The following is an 18,268-nucleotide window of genomic DNA, read 5'->3' on the forward strand; positions in this document are numbered from 1 at the left end:
TTCAGGAAATACTTCCTGATTGTTGCTCAGGGGTACCCTGGCAGTGCCTGAGGACTGTATGTGATGCCAGGGATCCAACCAAGCTTGGCTACATGCAAGGCGAATACCCTAACTCCTACACTATCGCTTTGGTTCTTAACCACACAGTGCCTAGAGCTGACATGTTCCTGGATGCTTCTAATTCCTTCTTTCATGTCTATAACAGATTAGTTAAGTTCATGGTCTCCTGAGGTCACTGATAAGCCTGTGACCATAGATCTAAATGGTCTTTAGACAACTTGAGTAAAAACAGCACAAGAGCTGTATGATATATGGGTATCAGGACTGTCAGAGGAATACAGCAAAGGTGGGCTGAAAATATAAGATGTAAAGAGATTTGAAAAAGGAATGCATCATTCATGAGCAAGAGGGAAGGTCTCAGACATGACTGCTCCTGTCCACTCCTGTCTGAAAACAACAACACATAAAGGGGCTTTTTACAGAATCTATCAGGGAAAAGCTTCTTGCCTGCATTCTTGGGAAACCCTACAGTAGACTCTATCAGACAATTTTCACCTAATATTCTAAAACTTATTTGGTCACATTTGGAAGAAAACTTGTTACTTAAATTCTCTTGTTAATATAAGTTAATCTTGTCCTGAGTGGGATAGAATTGGAATGGCACAACATATACAATGGGGCAGTACTGGAAAATAGCATTCTTTGATGGCTCTGCTTTTTATAATCCATTAGGCACCCTTGAACAACAAAGTTGGTCCAGAAAACTGGACTATTTCTAAGAGTATGATTTAAAAGTAGAGGTTACCAGGGTTGGAGCAATAGCACAGTGGGTCAGGTGTTTGCTTCGCATGAAGCTGACCTGGGTTCTATCTCTGACATCCCATATGGTCCCCGACCACCACCAGGAGTAATTCCTGAGGGCAGAACCAGGGGTAACCTCTGACCACTGCTGGGTGTGTCCCTTCCCTCAGAAAAGTAGAGGTCATAAACCTTGACACTGCAGATTACAGGGTAGCTTACTGAGCATAAGATTCTGGTTCACTCATTAGAGATCAGAGCGTCTCTGGACTTGCTCATAACTAGCAAAACTCCCTGTAGAAGCATGTGGCAATTAAACTCGAAGAAAAGAATGATCACTCTTCCGTTTCTATTCTGAGTGGAGCACAGGGGTGGGGCTAGGTATAAAGGTTATTTGAATAAAATAAGTTGCCATCAGTAGCCAAGTGCATTTATTCATTCATTTGTTCACTGAGTGTTTCGTGCATGCAAGATATTCTGTTAAATACTACAAGGGAGAGAAAGCATTGAAAAATAGAGATGTTTTTTCTTCAAAGGTTGACTAGAGGGGCTGGAGCGATAGCACAGCGGGTAGGGTGTTTGCCTTGCACGCGGCTGACCGAGGTTCGATTCCCAGCATCCCATATGGTCCCCCCAAGCACCGCCAGGAGCAATTCCTGAGTGCAGAGCCACGAGTAACCCCTGTGTATTGCCGGGTGTGACCCAAAAAGCAAAAAGAAAAAAAAAAGGGGTTGACTAGAAGGGAGACTAGCATCTTCTTTCATAGTGAAAAATTGAGAAATCTGGACATAATTATAAATGTAAATATTGGCCAGTGGTAGCCATATACAAGGACATTAGGTTTAATCACTAGATGTATGAATCATACATCATTCCACCTGAACACAAAACAGCAGGGTTCAAAGTTATTAAGAGCATGTCTTTTCCATTTTCTCTCTGTCTTGCACTTTTTGTGAATTACATATTACATTATCATTTGAAAAATTACTAATTGCTTAGTGTTACCATACTCTTGTTACCATACATGTGTTACCATACTCTAAGGAAATTAGTTCTGGCAATGAAATTCTTTTAATCAGCTCCACTTTGAAATTTGCCATGCAGACATATCCTTGCACAACCAAGTGCTCTTTCCAGAAAAACATGTAGCAGATGTGGCAAACGGAAATATAATATTCTTAGAAGTGGACTCATTCTACAGTAATTAAACTTACCTTTCTTGTACTTTGTTTCTCTAGTAATTTCTCTATCCACAATGATTTTTTTTTTCAGGAAGATTGAAGTCATCATTTAGTGTAATTCATCCTCAAAATTCCCCGAAAATAAGTCAGCAGATTTCTTGTTACAGTTTTTCAGATTAATTTTTTTTTCAAGTTTCAGGCAGGTAGTGTTCAATTCCCATCCCACCCCAGTGTCAGTATCCCTCTGCCTTCGGACCTACATTCCTTCCCACCCTTTAATCTCCCTACTTGACAGACATATTTATTTATTGATGGGTTTGGGGTCATCCCCAATTTTCTGATTCTGTACTCGGAGACAGAATTATGCTCAGAAGACCCTGTGAGGTGTCAGGGACTGAACCTGGGTTGCCTGGTGCAAGGGCACTTTACCCTCTGCACTATCTCTCTGACCCCTGAGAGATGTATTTTAAGTCTGTCCCAGGCTTACTGTAGTGTTGGCTCTAGTAGTTCAGATATCTCTCTTCTACACTACCAATGTGACCCAGGCCACTGACCAGCGCCTATCATCACCTCCAGACCGCCCCCTCTCACTTCCCCTTTCGAGTCTTTCCTTCTCTGGCCTTTTCATTTCTATAATCTAGGGGGATTTTCAGATTTTAGTGTTTAGGAGTTGTTGATTTGTATTTCCCCTCATCCTTTCTGGAACAGATTAACTCAGTACTTTCCACTTTTTTTTGTTCTATATACCAGCAGCTTTTTCTTTTTCCAACTAAAAATCAACACAACTACCTCCCAGTCCTATTAAATTTAAATGCCCATTAAATGATAGTACACTAGGACAAGGCAGAAAAGAACATATAGGAAGTGGGCGTTGGAGCTAGTCTGATTTGAATTCATAGAGAGTTCTAGTACTCATGTGAATTCTTCAATCTCCATTTCTCCTCTGTAAAACAGGGTGCAATCCCAGTGTAAAGTCAAAAATACAAAGTGTGTAGACTATAGGAAAGGAGAAAGCCTGCTCCTAAAATAAGAAGTTTCTTTTTGCATTGAAATAAAAATCATAATGATGATGCTCATTACAGAAGCAGGCTCCAAAGGCAGCTTAAAGGGTCAAGCCCAAGCTTTGCATGCAGGGGCCCAAGTTGGGTCCAAACTGCACACAGTCCTCTCAGCACCACCAGGATAGGCTGGGAGCAACTAAGAACCCAAGCCAAAAAAAAAAAAAAAAACACATAACCAAGCATAAATGCAAACCACCCAGTGGGCAATCATCTTTTCTGATGCTCTGGTAAGCAGAAGATTTGCCATTCCCTTCCTTCTTAATGGGAAAAGGCACCCAATGAGGGAAAGGGAAAATTAGGGACTAAAACACCTATAATTTCATCATGTGAGCACCGCCTTCCTCCTGAATGGGGAAAGGCACCGAACCTTGTTGGGGAGAGGGAGAATTGGGACTAAAACACCTATAATTTCATCATCTCAGCACCGCGGCTGCTTCCTTTTTTTGGTCATGGTCTGGCTTTTATACTCAAACAAAACAGAACGCACACAAAACCAAAACACCAGTTCCACATTTTCTCCACAGTCACAAATCAGGGTTAGTTTATCAAAGCATCATGTGTTTCAGGGTTCTGAGCCTTGTTCAAGGTGATAGTGGGAAGCAGCTGAAGAAGACAAGCATGGAGGGCCGCGGAGGAGGGGAAGTTCTCTTAGGATATTGTTCGAACCTTCCCCTAGCGCCGAAACTCCACAAAGAACTCCTCTGCAGTTTTTGTTACCCAGGGCTGTTTCTTTAAATTGTTTGACGTCAGAGAAGGAATGCTATAGCAACAGTCTGTCAAACTGGAATTAACTCCGAAGAAAGATGGGGGTGGGGAGAGTCAGTGCTGCACCAGGGCCGAGCTGTACAGGCTCGGGGGCAGCAAACAGAGGCATGCCTTTCATGATCTTTTGAACATAAAACACCCCGAGCAATGGGAAAGGGAAAATATTACACACAACACCCCGAAGTAGGGTCGAGATGCTATCACGTTTGCACTCCTGCAGAGCGGAGAGACTGGCCTGGCTTATCAGCGGGGCCTTCCGGTTTCATTGGAGACAATAGTAGCAATTAACTTCCAAGCGCTGGTCATTTCTGGAGAGGCAGGTTCTGTGCACATGTTGCTCCTCGTAGTATTTTTAGCACCTTTAGGGAAGCAGAAATCACCAGCCCTATTTTGCCGCTGACAAAGCGGAGGCCGCCAGACAGCGACAATTCACAAAAGTAGAAGAAGGCAGAGCCGGGGTTGCCAAGGGAAGTTTCTCTGACTGTGGGCTTCGGTGTGGTGTCTTTCATGAAGCATCTCAGATTTGGAGAGATAGCACGGCCGCTAAGGCGCCCGCCTTGTAAGCAACCAACCCGGGTTCGATCCCTGGCACCACCTACAGTGCCACTGCCAGGAGTGATCCCTGGGCACAGAGCCAGGAGTCAGCCGGGCGCGGCCCCCAAACAAAAAGAATCCTAGATTGTGAACCTAACGGGATACGGGGGTGGGGCGGGGGGGGGGTCCTTTACGTCGCCCCCTACCCCTCCGCCGCCAGCAGCAAGCAGAAGGCTGCAAGGTGCCCTGGAAGGAAACCGGCCACCTCCCTCGGGCGCCGCAGTAGCGATGCGCCCGGGCATCCAGGCGCCACGCGGACAAGAAAGCGAAACTGCCGGGGAATTCATGTTTTTCTCCTTCTCCCCGCAGGAAACGAGAGAGAAAATAGGAAGCCGAGGCTGCGCGCGGCGCCCGCCCCCCGCGCCCCCCGCCCGGGCCGCGCGCGCGCGCGTCCCCGCGGCGCGTCCCCGCCGGGCCCGCGCGCCTCGTGCCTCGCGCCTCGCGCCTCGCGCCACGTCCCCGCCCCGGGCCCTGCGCGCCGCGGAGTTGGCGGCTGGGCGGGCGCGGGCCTGGGTGTGGCCGGCGACACTCGGCGGCGCTGCGCTCTGCGGGCTGGCTCGGCGCTCTGGGGCTGCCGCGCGCCCCGCGGACCCCGGCTCCCTGCAGGTAGGCGGCGGCGAGGGCGCGGGCTGCCGCCGGCGGGGGTCCCCGGGGGTCCCCGCCCCGCACGCCCGGCGCCTTCGTTGGGGGAGGCGGGGGGGGCGCGGGGCGGCGGGGCAGCGGCTCCTGCCCGGCACGGACGGGGCGGCCGCCCCCGAGGCTGGGCTCTGCCCGGGCGCCCAGATGACCGCTGGGCCGCCGCCTCCCGCACCTCCCGGCCTGCTCGTTCGGGCACGCGAAGGGCCACTTGGAAGTCTCAGGGCTGCAGCACCCCAAGTTCCGCTGTATCTCCCGAGGCTCCTGGGGCGGGGGGGTCGGGGCTGGGATGGGGGGAGACTCGGGGCGCGTACTGGAGGGCCGGGAAAATAGAGGTGGGCTCCAGACTGCCCAGAAGGGGTCTTGGGTGGAGAGCTCATAAAAGTTCCCCGTGGGGTGCTAAAAATGAGCCCGGTGGTTAAAGGTATTTTGGAATTTATGTGATGCCCAGCATTTGAGGGGGGAGGGGGGATGGATGTCCTTTGGATCCTGGAAGTTCAGTGCGCACGAATAGATTTTCCTGCCCTCTGTATTCTTTGCTTCCAAACACAGACGACGCCCTTGTATACACACACACACACACACACACACACACACACACACACACATATCGCAATATACATATTGCGATCCAGAAAGGGAAGATTCTATTTCCAAAAGTTTAAAACAGACTCTTTTGTTTCTGGAAGCCGGGCTCTGTTATTTTGCATCACTCTTCCCTTTTCTCCCACTCCTCCCCTTTCTCTTTCATCAAAGGTTGTGAATGCATCTTTCTTCCTCTTGGCCACAGGCAGAATAGCTCGGACTGTGGATTAGCACCCTCCTGGGAAGTTCCGGGGCTTAATTGTTGATTCGAAGGCTTTGTATCAGTCCGTCTTAGGGTTGCTAACGGGGGGGGGGGGGATCGTGACCATCCCGTGCATGTGACAGAACAGGGGTAGAGCTAATTTAAGAGGAATGGAAAGTCCTTTCGACTGGACCAGCAAGAACCCTATACATTGCACCTTTCAGATGTTGAAGGCTCTAGAGTGTAGTAAGGCTTTGGGGTTGATACTTGATGACTTTGGGGATGTAGGCTCTGGAGGTTTATTGCATATTTCAGCATTTGGTTAAAGATTATCTTACGAATTTCCCTGTTGTATTTTGGGCTTAGATCCACTTGGAAAGAAATAGAAACTTTAAAAATTTTATTAAGCGTCACCAGCACTTGTATTTGCGCATGAATACCAAGTGGTTGGTAGGACTCACAGTGCATTTGGGCTCTTTGTGAGTGATCTGCATTGCTTAGGAGGTTGTTCTGACTCAGTGGTCCAAGGAAAACTGTAAAATTGCTTTGCCCCTGGGGCAGGAGCGCGAGTATAGCAGGTAGGGCATTAGGGCATTTGCCTGGAATACCCAGCATCCCGTATCTGCCCCGCCCAAGCCCTACCAGGAGTTAATTCCTGAGTGCAGAGCTCAGAGTAACCCCTGAGCATCATTGGGTGTGGCCCCCCCCAAACAACAACAATGACAACAGCTGCTTTGCCCATCCCCCCAGTTTTATTGAGGTGTAAGTGGCCTGTAACATTGAGCTTGAGAAGAGCAGTGTGAGAATCTGATTCATGTACATATTGCAGAATCATTACTACAGTATGGGTTAGTTCGCACATCTGTCACCTCATTTCCCTGTGTGTGTACGGTGGTACACGTAAGATACTCTCAGCAGTTTTCAGTACAGTATTGCTAATTAGAACCACCACTCTAGATTCCTCAAACTTACTCCCCTCACAACTGGAAGTTTGTATGATTTGATCAACTTCTTTCCAGAATTTGTGTTTGAAATCATTGGCACCTTTATGCCAGCACATATTTTTGCACTATAAAAATAGGCTCTGGGACATTTTGAAAATTTGAGAATTGGAACTAAGTGTTAGACATTCCTCTGCCCTTACCAAACACTGCCTGAGATGGTGTAAATCTCTGATTTCTTTCAGGCCTATTAAGTTCTGTCAGTTTCTTGACCTTGCTGAGGTAGTGCAAGCTGAGGTTTTGGGAGGAGCTGTCTATTAAAGATCTGCTCTGGATTAGGGGAGACCCTGTGTATCATTCTATTGGTTCCTCGGTCTAGGTCTCGCTAGCTGGGTGAAGGAGACATTACCCAGTTATGCAGGTAAGGAAACTGCCTCTGCAGTGTGAAAGCACTTGCCAGTGGTCAGTTGTCTGTCAGCTAGGCCTCCCGGCTCTCAAGTCTGTGTTCTTATAAAATTATTGACGCACAAACATTTTAAAAAATTAAGTCTCTGTTCTTGCCTCTGTCCCACACTGACAAATGCCAGGACTTGACGAGCGACCCTCACTCACGCATTAACATACTTGCAAAATTGGGGCTGGAGTGATAGCACAGCGGGTAGGGCGTTTGCCTTGCATGCAGCTGACCCGGGTTCAAATCCCAGCATCCCATATGGTACCCTGAGCACCGCCAGGGGTGATTCCTGAGTGCAGAGCCAGGAGAGACCCCTGTGCATTGCTGGGTGTGACCCAAAAAGAAAAAAAAAAGACATACTTGCAAAATTCCTAAGACATGCCAGAGATGTGGGTTTGTGTTTTCAGCGCGATGGTGCCTCTCGCTCCGTATTGTGATCATACACATCTTCACATCAGCCCATTCTTCTCGTGTCCTTCTATTCCTGACTCAAAATTCCAAGTTTCCTTCCTGCTGGGGCAGAAGGTCTCCTCAAGAGGCAGTGCAAGTAGAATTCTCCTTCCAGAAAGAATAGTTGTGTTGGTGTGGGTGCTCTGGAGCCATCGAGAGGCATTTGGAAGGTCCGAACAGAATAGCAGTGTGTTTTGAAATTTGGGAGCCTTTTGCTATTCCTCTAATGAAGCCGGAAGATGATCCGGTCATTCTCCCCACCAGTATCCGATCCCTCCCTCCTCATCAGGGTGGCCATTTTGATAGATTTATTGGCATTATTATGCAAAAATTCTCTTATGTTTTTCTTATCTTAAAATTCTTCTTGAGGTGGAGGTTGACTCCATGGCTAGGAGGCTGGCCTCACATTCTGGGGAAAGGGCAACTCAGAGAAGGGATCACCAACTATAATGTAGTCGAAGGCCATGTGGGAGAAGGGAGTTGCGGGCTGAATGAGGGCTAGAGACTGAGCACAGTGGCCACTCAACACCTTTATTGCAAACCACAATAGCTAATTAGAGAGAGAGAACAGAAGGGAATGCCCTGCCACAGTGACAGGGTGGGGTGGGGGGGAGATGGGATTGGGGAGGATGGGAGGGATGCTGGGTTTACGGGTGGTGGAGAATGGGCACTGGTGAAGGGATGGGTTCCCGAACTTTGTATGGGGGAAGCATAAGCACAGATGTGTATAAATCCGTAACTGTACCCTCATGGTGATTCATTAATTAAAAATAAATAAATTTATTTAAAAAAAATTATTTTACCTGACAGGGAATTAATGAACAAAAAAAAAAAAATTCTTCTTGAGGGCCGGGCCGGAGAGGTAACACAGAGATTAAGGCACTTTCCTTGAACCTGGCCAGCCATGGTTGGGTCCCTGGCGCGCTGGCCAGTCCCGAGCCCCGTCAGGAGTCATCTCTGAGCAGCCAGAAGAAGGCCCTGAGCACTGCCAGGTCTGGCTGAAAAACAAAACAACAGCAAGAATGAGTTTTGATCCTGTGTTCTGCTTGAGTGACTGTCCCCTGTCCCTGCTTGCCCTGAGGAAGATACTTTGATCAAGCCAAACTATGCTCAGCGGAGATAAGCAGGTCCAGTGAGTTTCCTCTGGGAGGCGGATGGGAAGCGGGTTCGAGGCCTAGAGCCCTGGCACGTTCCCGCTTCTCTGTTTTTTCATGCACAGTCCCTGACTTAACGATAGTTTGGTTTACAGTTTTCTGACTTTATGGTGGCCAAGAGTGATACGCACTAGAGAGGAACTGTAATTTGAGTTTTGAACTTTGATCTTTTCCCAGGCTTGTGGTATGCGGTACCATACGCTCAATCCGGAGGCTGAGTACAGCACTAACAGGACGGTTGTCAACAGGCTGTCCTCCGGGGCTGAGAGAGAGTACAGTGGGGAGGGCACTTGCCTTGCATGCAGCTGCCCTGGGTTCGATCGCCAGTAGCCTGCATGGTTCCCCCATCATGCTTTATTATAGAAGTAGGTTAATATAAATGTTTTGAGCACAGGTTAGACTAAAGTAGTCATGTTTGTTGGGTTAATTATGTTAAATGCATCTTGTGTGTGTGTGTGTGTGTGTTGTGTGTGTGTGTGTGTGTTGCTGAGGATCAAACTCATGGCCTCCCATACGCAAAGCAAGGACTCTACCACTGAGCCACATCCTCCCTGCCTATAAATTCTTATTTTTTTCTTTTTGGGTCACACCCGGCGATGCACAGGGGTTACTCCTGGCTCATACATTCAGGAATCACCCCTGGGGACCATATGGGATGCTGGGAATCGAACCCGGGTCGGCCATGTGCAAGGCAAACACCCTACCCACTATGCTATTGCTCCAGCCCCTATAAATTAATTCTAATTGCAATTACATTGGCCATAACCCCTCTGTAAGTTGAGAAAGAAATTTAAGGTTTGAAAACTTATTCTTTGGTGTATTCAAAAATAAAAATCACATGATTTGGGAGGGTGGAAAATCCTTCAAAATTAGACCGGGCAGAAAAGTCAAAGTGCTAAAGTGCATAATTCATGTGGATGAACAAGATTTAGTCCCCATCATATCTTAGTTACCTAAGCACTACTGGGTATGGCCCAAACTTCTCCCCACAAAATAACATTTAAAAAAAAACACCTTTAAAATTGAATACGAGCAGCAGAAAATACAAGTAAAACCATCTTTCGGTGAATAACATACTTTCAGAAGTGACACACACCACATAAGTTTTAAACACACGGCTTAGATTTTATGTCTTCAGTTTGAAGATAATAAGAACTTCCTTGGGGCCGAGGTGATAGTGCAGGAGCTAGGGCATTTGCCTTGCATGTGGCTGACCCAGGTTTGGTCCCCAGCATCTCATATTGACCCCGAGCCTGCCACGAGTGATTCCTGATTGCAGAGCCAGGAGTAACCCCTGAGCACCACTGGGTGTGGCCCCTAACCAAACAAAAACAAGAAAAAAGAACCGCCTGCACCCTGCCCAGAACCTAGTACAGTAAGCTGTCATGTGTAGTGGTGGAGATTGTGGAGATACAGGAATTCTGAAGCATTTTTGTTGTTATTCAGTTATGTTTTGTTTTTGGGTTCCACATCTGGCTCACCCCTGGATCTGTGCTCAGGGATCACGCCTGGTGTTGCTTGGGGAGAACTTGTTTGGTGCCAGAGATCTAACCGGAGTTGACTGTGTGCAGGCAACTGCCTGAACCCTTGTACCATTTCTTTGACCCATCTGGAACTAATTTTTTACGTGTGTTTTGTAGCATTGAGCAAATTAGTACAATTATTGATATTTTAGTTATGGTTTTCATGGTGGAGGAAGTGAAATACAATTATGAAAGAAGTCAGTGGGTACTATTTGGAATTAGAGTTGTGTTGGAATTAGCGTTGTCAGTATGAACTTGCAGTTACAATATTTACTATATATTCAGATGTTTCCTAGTTCTACTCTATTTGGCACACGAGCCTAGGAGCGGGGACACCTCAGGAGCAGTAAGAGAAACTAGTTCTCAGATCTGTCTGCTTCCAGCACTGAGGCAGGGAATGAATAAAATGAACTGGTACATTTTGTGTCACAAAGTAAGGAAGTGTTCAATAAAATGATGGGGCTTAGCCTGACAAAGGAATTAGCCAAATCTAGGGAAATGTGAATATTAAAATGAATACTGGTAGTAAGTGACCTATTATTTTTGGCCTAAAATAAGAATCCACAAGTCCATCATAAATAAGGAGCAGTGAACACTCTTGGAATAGACTGTGAATAAAAAATGTAGAAATGAAATCAGCAGTTTACAGTCCTTGTGGTAATATTGATTCAGTCAGATATTGCTGATATTTTTCCTTACAGTCAGATATTTTTTTCTTACAGCCGTGTAGTATTCCATCGTGCATGTAGGCCACCGCTGTATCTACTTATCTTTTGTTGGACATTTGAGTTGCTTCCATATCCTGGCTATTTTACTAAGTGTCACAATGAACATGGTGCGTGTGTATCTTTTTAAATAAGTATTTTTGTGTTTTTAATTTTTTTTTGGTGTTTGGACTGGAGCAATAGCACAGCATGTGCTTTGCATGTGACTGACCTGGGTTCAATTCCTCCATCCCCCTCGGAGAGCCTGGCAAGCTACCGAGAGTATCCTGCCCTCACAGCAGAGCCTGGCAAGCTACCTGTGGCATATTCGAAATGCCAAAAACAGTAACAAGTCTCACAATGGAGACATTACTGGTGCCCGCTCGAGCAAATCGATGAACAATGGGACTACAGTGCTACATATATTGCTAGTGGAGAAGAGTTTGATAAGGGACACGCTGTTACGTCACTTCCAGTGGTCTCTCTAGGGATAAGTGGTCAAGGGAATTTCACAGTGGAGAAATCTGGCAGATACCAGCCACGTCAACCCGAGTGATCAATGGTACTATCACCAACAGTGAGATCAAGGTGTTTTCTTTGGGGTTGGAGCTGTAGCGTAGCAGAAAGTGTGTTTGTCTTGCATGTAGCCAACCTGGGTTCAGTTCTTGTCACCCGATATGGTCCCCTGAGCACTGTGGGTGGAGTGTTTGCCTTCCACATAGTTGATCTTGGTTCAGTCCCTCCGCATCACCTCCAGGGGGAGCACCACCAGGTGTTACCCCAAGTGCAGAGCCAGGGGTAAGCCCGGAGCATCACTGGGTGTGGCTCCCCAAATGATTAATTAACGCAATAAAATTATTTATAAGTTATAAGTCTCACAGGTTAACATATAGTAATTAAAACAAATATCTAAATTTTAGAATATTGTCGGGGAGAGGGGAGATTGGACACTAGTACTCCCAACTCTGTGTTTTGGGATCACGCAGTAATCTCAAGAGAACGTGACTTTCTGTGGTGTTTCTAAACCAAACAAAATCTAATCATGAGGAAATAATGGAAAGACCAAAGCCAAGGAATATTCTGAAAGTGGCTTATACTCATCCAGTATTAATATCATAAAGGACAAAGGCAAAGGGACCTGTCCAGACTAAAGCAAGTGAATTAGACCTGGCATTTGACTGCAGTATAACCCTGGACTGAAAACAAAAATTGTCCTGAGATTACTGGAACCTTGGAAGAATAATTAATTATATCAAAGAACAATTATTTCAAACATAAGAATATATGAATTTTAGGAATAGTATTATATCAATATTAAATTCCCTGATTTTGATCATTGTACTGTGGTTATGTTAGAGGATGCCCTTGATTTTTGAAGTTATACAAAGGTTTAAAATGCTCCGTTCAGGGCTAGAGAGATAGTAGTGTGGGTGAAGTACTTGCCTTGCATGTGGCTGACTTGGGTTCCATCTCTGGCATTCTATATGATCCCCCAGCACCACCAGGAGTAAATTCCTGAGCACAGAGTCAGGCATAACCCTTGACCAGCACTGGGTGTGGCCCCAAAACAAACAACAAAACAAAACAAAAACAAACCCAAGGAAACAAACAAAACTTAGTTCTTATTCTCAGATGGTTATGCAATAAAAATGGCTTTCAGGGGCTGGAGCGGTAGTATAGTGGGTAGGGCATTTACCTTGCCCAGGTTCAAACCCCTCGCCGCATATAACCCCCCACCCCTGGAATTCGCCAGGAATAATCCCTGAACACAGAACCAGGGGTTAGCCCTGAGTGCCAAACCCCATCCCACCTCCCAAAAATTGCTTTCATATGGAGGATGATAAAACACATGTGGTAACTAAATGAAAAATCAGTTTTTAAAAATGTGAGGCTATTGGGTATCCAAGAAAAATCTTGAAAAGATTCCCTTCGGGGCTGGAGAGATAGCACAGGGCTAAGGCTCTTGCCTAGCACGTGGGTGGTCTTGATTTGATCCCTGGCCACCTTATATGGTCCCAGCACCCCCACCAGGAGCCATCCCTGTGTACAGAGCCAGGAGTAAGCCCTGAGCACCAGTGGGTGTGGCCAAAAAAATAAAAGCAAAAAAAAGATTTCATGTAGTCTGTTTCTTTCCTCAACCCCTCACCGCCCATCTTCTGAACCTACTCTTAGAGAACCGTGGTCTTTTCTACCAAGTGATGAAACCTTTCCTCACCAGGAACCTTCACATTTGACAGAGGTGATAGATAATTCTTACTGAAATCTTTTTTCCCCTTTGATTTCCAGGATACTAGGTGCTTTTGGTTTTGCTACCAAACTACACATATTTACAGATTTGTTTGTTTGTTTTTTGAGCCACAACCAGTGGGGCTCTGGGGCTATTCCTAGCTCTGTGCTAGGGTAACCCCTGGCGGTGCTCGGAGAACTATATGCAGTGCTGGGAATTTAAACCCGGGTCTGCTGCATGGAAGGCAAGCACCTTAACTTCTGTTCTATCTCTCTGCCCCCCACTATAGTACTATTTAAAGTAAATCGGTTGGCACCAGGGATATGGCTCCAAGGGTTGATAACATGCTTTGCATACAGGAGACTTCAACAGTCTCCCTGAGCACTGAGATGGGAGTAGCCTTGAACACTACTGGGTGTGGTCCCAAACCTAAAATAAAGAAATAAAGCATCCTTTGTGTGCACATGCAAAAAAGATAAGGCTATAAACCAAAATGCCACTGACTGTTGACTCGGTGGTGGCCGTTTTTCTCCCAGCTTCCTGGATGAAGGAGAGAGCACCTTTGTCTTCTCAGCCAATGGTGCCGCCATCCGCCCCGTTGTGCAGGCAAAAAGTCATAAGTTGTTTAATTACCCGGTTTCACTCAATCTCCTGCTTTTTCTCCAGTGACAAGTATCATGAGCTCTCAAACATTGTTCCAATTTTGGCTTTTTCTTTTCTTCTGGGGTAGAGCGATTGGGTTTTGATGATCTTTCTGGGCCCCGAGTTTGAGTGTATCTTACCACCTTGACTGTCACTCACTTCCCTTGTGTCACATCGACCCCTCCCCACGCCCACCCCCGAAGCCTGTCCAACTGCAGGAGTCTCTAAGCTTCCCCGTCTCTGAAGGTCAGCTGGACGCTTACTCCATGTAACACTCGAATCACATGGTATCTGTCAGTTATCATTTAACCCCTTTGTGTTAGATAAGATCTGACATTTTTTATTTTTTTGGCCATTTCCAGGAGGCCTCCGTGGTCACATGGCCGGACCCATGTCTGATCTCCTCAGCCCCCGCCCCAGCTCGCCCCCCTCCCATCTCGCCATTCTCCCAGCTTTGGATCCCAGGGCCTGGTTAGTCTCTGCCTCTCAGCCCGTGCTCTCGTCCCCCACCCTGTAGTGCGAGCCCCCATTTAAGGAGTGCTCAGTTCCCTCATTTCACTCAGGGCTGGTCTTCAATGAATTTCCTTTAAGATAGCTTGCCGTGTCACTTCCTAACTTTTTGCAGTTCCCCCTTCCTCTTTCCCTCCCCCTGCGTGGTGCTTATCTGTACTTGATATTGTGTTATTTATTTATGTGCTTTATTATCTGTCTCTTTGACAAATATAGAATAAAGCACCATGACAACCGGAATGTTCGTGTGTTTACAGCTGAACCCGCAGAACCTGGAATGTGCCGGGCATGTGGTTGGAGCTGAATTTGCTGAATGACTGAATAAATGCATGTGTCTCTGGTAGCGCGTCACGGATTTTCCTGTGCTGCTGGGTGCTTGAGAATTGTATGAGAGATTTGCATACAGAACTCAGAAGGCTAAGAAGTCAAGAGTTTATTGTACAGATCAAATGGATGGGTCGGCTCCTCCCTGGTGTCCATGTTCTTTTACCCATGTACGACATCACTTGTCCTGTTCCTCAAAGCCTGGTCCCAGGCACGACTTTTAAGTGCCATCCCTTGCCATCTGCCTGCCTCCTGCGGTGGCCTAGGTTTATCCATGAACCATTATCTGTCCAGCGTCTGCTCCCCTAGCCTGAATTTTTTTTTTCTTTTTGGGTCATTCCCGGCAATGCACAGGGGTTTACTCTTGGCTCATACACTCAGGAATTACTACTGGCGGTGCTCAAGGGACCATATGGGATGCTGGGAATCGAACCCGGGTTGGCCGTGTGCAAGACAAACGCCCTACCCCCCTACCCGCTGTGCTATGGCTCCAGCTCCCCACCCTAGCCTGAAATCTTGTCTCTGGGCTGCTCTTGGCCTGAACCCCAGCATTTCCCTGACATCTCAGCTTGCTTTAGCCTCTGGCCACGGAGCACGTACTGTGGGTGAGGTCCCTGTGCTGCTGGGTCTCTTGTGGACAGTCCCGAAGGCTGCCCTGGCCTCTCATCCCAGCTTTTCTAGTCTCCGGCCAGGGCCGAGGTGTGTGTGTGTGTGTGTGTGTGTGTGTGGGACCCCTGTGCCCCTTGAGTGTCCGAGCCCACTGCATCCCGCTGCCTGTCCAGGCCTGTGAACTCAGCCTCGGGGTCGGCACCTGCTGGGGGCCTGAGCCCTGCCCGACCCTGCAGCGCACCTGGGTGCAGGAGCACTTGCAGAGAGAGACTGGCTGGCGGCTGCCCCTGTACGCTGCTGTCTCCCACCCTGGCCGTCTCATAGCCTACTTCGTGTGCTTTTTAAAATTTCAATCTTGCTCTGGGGAGTACCGTTCTCTCTTTTGATTGGATGCCTTTTTTTTTTCTTTTTGGGTCCCACCCGGCGATGCACAGGGGTTACTCCTGGCTCTGCACTCAGGAATTACCCCTGGCGGTGCACAGGGGACCATATGGGATGCTGGGAATCGAACCCGGGTTGGCCGCGTGCAAGGCAAACGCCCTACCCACTGTGCTATCACTCCAGCCCCTTGGATGCCTTTTTGATGGGCGAGTTTTCAGCTGACCAACTAAGTTCGCCTGCTGCCCTGCCCTCCCTGACTGTGTTATCAATATGGCCAATGTTTTCCTGCTATCGTTTATCAAAAGCTTATTTTTAAAAATGATTGTTTAGGTAGTTGCAATAGTTTTAGAGTTTATGGTGTTGCTGTACTAAGTGACAGCAGCCTATGCTACCAAAATGCCCACAATCCTCTGTCACCTCTGGCCCAGTAAGTAGATTTGTATTCCAAGATCAAGGTTTAAAAAACAAACAATTATTTTTTTATTTGATTACTTTGGGAGTGGGGTAGGGCTTGGGCCAGACCCGCCATGTTCAGGACCTACTTCCGGCTCTGTGCTCAGGGATCACTCCTGAAGGGCTCAGGAGTGGTGCTGTGGGTTGAACCGGGTCGTGTGCTAGGCGAGTGCCCTGCCCCCTGTACTATGTCTCTGGCCCCTCAAATAACACTTTGAATGGAAAAGATCCTATCAGAGAATCAAGAAACAGTAGGGCTGTTCCAGTTCTTTGGCGACACTAGTGAACCGTCTCTAGAAGCGACAAATTGATGTTTTATGTCACCGCTTCCTCCCTGCCCTCTGGTGGAGACACTGCAGATAAGCAGCGGGCGAGCAGGCTGGATCAAGAGGAAGAAACTGAAATTGGGACTGGAGAATGCTGAGCGTGAGGTGTTTGCTTTGCGAGCGGCCAACCCAGGTTTGATCCCTGGCATCCCAGATGGTCTCACACGCACCAACAGGAGTGATCCCTGAGTGCAGAGCCAGGAGTAAACTCTGAGCATCGGGGCCAGGGGGCAGTTTGGGCCATAGCTGGTGGTCCTGAGGGCTTACTCCAGGCTCTGCACTCAGGGATCACTTTGATGGGTTCTGGGAACCATATGTAGTGCCGGGGATCGAACCAGGGTCGGCTGGGTGGAAGGAAAGGGCCCTCCCTGCTGTACTATCTCCCCGGTCTCTACTTTTTAAAATTATTTTAAATATTTTCTCCAGCTTTTTTCAAAGACATCTGTGTTCTCAAATACATTCTCAGTTTTAGTTCACGTTGTGACTTTTCTGCCCCTTCACATGGCTGATCTGGGTTTGACCCCCTGCATCTTCGATCACCTCTTAAGTGCAGAGCCAGGAGTGAGCCCTGAGCACCCTCGGGTGTGGTCCCAAACCCAACAAAACAAATGCAACCCCCCAAGCAAACAGCTTAGAGATCTGGGGTGCATATCTGCCATGCACAGGAGTCCAGGTTTTGCCCCTGGCATCGGTGGTTTGGACTCTCAACACTGTAGAGGGTGGCTTTCCTGGGGCAGCACCAACACCCCCCCCCCCCCCCCGCCAAACAAACATTAAAAACATCGTGCTCCATAAGGTCATAGCACATAGTCCTTGTCCCCATTTATGCAGAGCCTTGTCTTGGAGAAATAAAGCTTATTTGAGCTGTGCTGAGGTGTAAATAACATTAAATGATCTGTTTATTTGGGGGCTACACTCAGCGATGCTCAGAGCTTACTCCTAGCTCTGTGCTCAGATATTACTCCTGGTAGGGGTCTGCCAGGAATTAAACCGGGCTGGCCCCGTGCAGGGTAAGAGCCTTAACCCCTGTACTGTCTCAGGGCCTGAGCAATAGTACAGTGGTGAGGGCGCTTGCTTCACATGTGGCTGACCTGAGTTCGATCCTTGGCACCCCAAATAGCCACCTGAGCACCAGCAGGGTGATCCCTGAGTGCAGACCCAGGAATAACTCCTAAGCATCTCCGGGTGTAGCCAAAGAACAAGCAAACAAACAAGTCTCTGTACTATATCTCTGGCCCACATTAAATTATTTCTGCAATACAATACTAATGACTAGATAAAATAATGTAAACTTAACGTTTCTCTTAGTGTCTGTATTTAATATCTGAGACTGTATACAGCATAAATCTTCCCTCCAATTTTGACAGTAAGCAGTGCCACATAGTGAATATCAAGATAGCATAGTCTACCATGGAGTGAGGGAAGACTCCCACAAAGATGTTTATCTTGCTAATCGTTGGAACCTCCCAAGGGAACATTTGTTCAGCGGGTCTCATTGATGTTGGCATCTTTAGTCAAAGCCTTAACTTTCTTTGCTTAATAGCTGCATGACTTGTCATTATATCTGCCTTACTATTTATAGTTTTACCTTTTTCCTTTTTTCTTATTTTGGGGAGAGGATGAGGGGAGGCACATTCAGCAGTGCTCAGGGACTACTCCTGGCAATATAGGATATCTGGGACCACCAAACCTAGGTCAGCGTGTGCAGCCCTACTTGCTGTATTGTTGCTCCGGCCCCTCGTAGTTCT

The 18,268-nt window shown here is 47.4% G+C and overlaps 1 protein-coding gene across 1 annotated transcript in view; it reads left to right on the forward strand.

Moving 5' to 3' along the window:
- Positions 1-4,814: 4,814 nt before the first annotated feature.
- Positions 4,815-18,268, forward strand: part of GNB4 (G protein subunit beta 4) — a 54,571-nt gene continuing 41,117 nt past the window's right edge. Inside the window, exon 1 of the mRNA XM_055129428.1 lies at positions 4,815-5,005. The gene's annotated coding sequence lies outside the window, so the exon portion shown is untranslated. The remainder of the gene's footprint in view (positions 5,006-18,268) is intronic.

Source organism: Sorex araneus, chromosome 2, assembly GCF_027595985.1.
Source record: "Sorex araneus isolate mSorAra2 chromosome 2, mSorAra2.pri, whole genome shotgun sequence".
Classification (NCBI taxonomy): Eukaryota; Metazoa; Chordata; class Mammalia; order Eulipotyphla; family Soricidae; genus Sorex; species Sorex araneus.